At 40.1% G+C, this 2,500-nt stretch overlaps 1 protein-coding gene across 1 annotated transcript in view; it reads left to right on the top strand.

Moving 5' to 3' along the window:
• LOC123501372 (caskin-1-like) overlaps positions 1 to 365 on the top strand; it is a 7,686-nt gene extending 7,321 nt beyond the window's left edge. The window contains exon 3 of the mRNA XM_045250174.1: positions 1 to 365. This exon is cut by the window's left edge and continues 1,343 nt beyond it. The gene's annotated coding sequence lies outside the window, so the exon portion shown is untranslated.
• Positions 366 to 2,500: the final 2,135 nt, after the last annotated feature.

The raw sequence follows: 2,500 nt of genomic DNA, 5'->3' as shown, positions 1-2,500 counted from the left end.
GGCCGTTCCTCACCGCCACCGCCACCGCCACTAGTCAGGCACCCCACCGCAGGCCGCCACGCTGCCTCGCCTCAGATCAACGGTCGCAAGATGAGGCACTGTATAAAAATGTCGGGGTGAGGAAAGGCAGACCCTCGTGCCACGGTAGGTGGCGGGATAGGACAGTGCCACAGACTTGAGGGAACACTTGCACAGTATTTAAATAGTTTTAAGGAATCTTGTTAACTACCTATTTCGAGTAGGTGAAATATTATGTACATACACATCTGATGGTTCTGGCTGTTGTATCAGATTTGTGCCATTCGCAATGATGTAGCGTTAAGTGTGTAGCTGTGATACATACATGTGTTGTCTTAATTAACTTATCGGAGTATTATTACACCCTGTGGATGGTAACATACCATTATTATTATTATTATTATTAGTAGTAGTAGTAGTAGTAGTAGTCGAGTTCATAGGTGTAGATGAATTGAGTTGTAAGGCCCTCAGTTACAACATTCTAGAAAGCTCGGAAGAAGATAGGTGAGGTGAAAGGTTTGACGTGAAGGGAAAGGCGTGGATCGTGAAGCACACAGTGGCGTCACCAGCGTGCGTAGGAGTGGAGAGGACAAAGAGTTAGGTATCACTCATTGACCTTCACTTCACATTCAGAAACACTACATACTAATGAACTGGATTTACTGAGAGGAGAGAAACACAACAGGAGGATACACGGTTGCATTCTGTTCTGGTAATAATTTCATTCTGTCTGTTCCGGCATCCTGCACCACGTACTGCTCCGGTCCACTGTGAGCGGTGAATGTTACAACACACACACACACACACACACACACACACACACACACACCGCTCTATCACTTGTCTCTACATAATTCACGCGGTGCTGACTGGTTGCTGAGCGTTGTCTGATCAGTTTCAGCCACGCTCAGTAATGCGCCTCGATTGCTGCGCTGCATTTCCCAGTCTAAACCAAACATTAATACGCCTCTCGTGTTCATGCACAGATATTTCGATTATTTTTAGCAGGTTATTGTGGAATTTACCGGGATTTTTGACAACGTTTTTCTTCTTCTTCTTCTTCTTAATTATTATTATTATCATTATTATTATTATTATTATTATTATTATTATTATTATTATTATTATTATAGTTGTTGTCCCTGTTATTATTATTATCATTATTATTATTATTATTATTATTATTATTATTATTATTATTATTATTATTGTTTGTTTTCTTATTCAAATGATAGTTTAACAAAGATTCCGCATCATCAGTAGAGAGAGAGAGAGAGAGAGAGAAACCCATGAGAACCTTAACAATATTTTCCACGGTCTTTGGAAACAGTTCTGATATGAGAATGGAGCGTTTCGAAATACGGGATGCGGTTCCTTTACCCGACACAGCTTACTATGGGAGAGTTTCCGTTCACAAGGATAACTCGGGAGTGAACCAGGAACTCCCGATGACGAAACTGACTGACTTAAGCAACAATGGCTACACTATTGTTATACCTTTTAATTCTCTCTCTCTCTCTCTCTCTCTCTCTCTCTCTCTCTCTCTCTCTCGTATTTTCTTTTTCTTTCTTCGCATGTCGTATCTTCGTAATCATATGTTTGTAATCGTGTGTGTGTGTGTGTGTGTGTGTGTGTGTGTGTGTGTGTGTGTGTGTGTGTAAGAATAAACAAAATTCAAATCAAGAAGCAATTGCAACACGCACGTAACAACAAAACACAAGAGCTAACATACAGAAAAATAACAAACGTGCGTAGGTTATAAAACACAAGGAACTAAACAATAACTATGGAACTAGAGAGAGAGAGAGAGAGAGAGAGAGAGAGAGAGAGAAGAGAGAGACTTGAAGTTATAATGAATCTCGTTACCAAGGAGGTTATATTGATGTAGATGCCGTGCGCCTATCCCGCTGTACTGAAAGAGTGAAGCCAGTGGGCGGAGCTTATGAGGCGGTTGGCGGAGCTTACGATCGGAACTTACACCCAAAACATTGCCCTCTCCTGTGTTAAACAATGGGAAATTGCTGCTTTCTTTTTCATTATTAGAGGAAAACTAAGAAAGAACTGATGATTTAACTTATGTAAACCACATTATAGTTTCCTAAATATGTCATGTAAACCTGTTATTAACAGTGTTAGTCCGAAATAGCTACAATATTGAAAGAAATACAGCAGGACGATTCTGGCAAAAAAGATTTAGTTTTCTCGTTTAATGCATGACAAGGAACAAAAACTGAAGTAAAATTTCAGTGACTGATGCTTTTCCAACGCGCAGTAACATGAAATCACACACCATTCTAAATAAAAGCTAGGAGAGAGAGAGAGAGAGAGAGAGAGAGAGAGAGAGAGAGAGAGAGAGAGAGAGAATATTTATTAATGTATACATCTGAGAGAGAGAGAGAGAGAGAGAGAGAGAGAGAGAGAGAGAGAGAGAGAGAGAGAGAGAGAGAGAGAGAGAAATTGACGTATTAATTAATTGCTTTGC

The sequence above is a fragment of the Portunus trituberculatus genome, chromosome 9, assembly GCF_017591435.1.
Source record: "Portunus trituberculatus isolate SZX2019 chromosome 9, ASM1759143v1, whole genome shotgun sequence".
Lineage (NCBI taxonomy): Eukaryota > Metazoa > Arthropoda > Malacostraca > Decapoda > Portunidae > Portunus > Portunus trituberculatus.
This window is presented reverse-complemented; position numbering and strand designations above follow the sequence as displayed.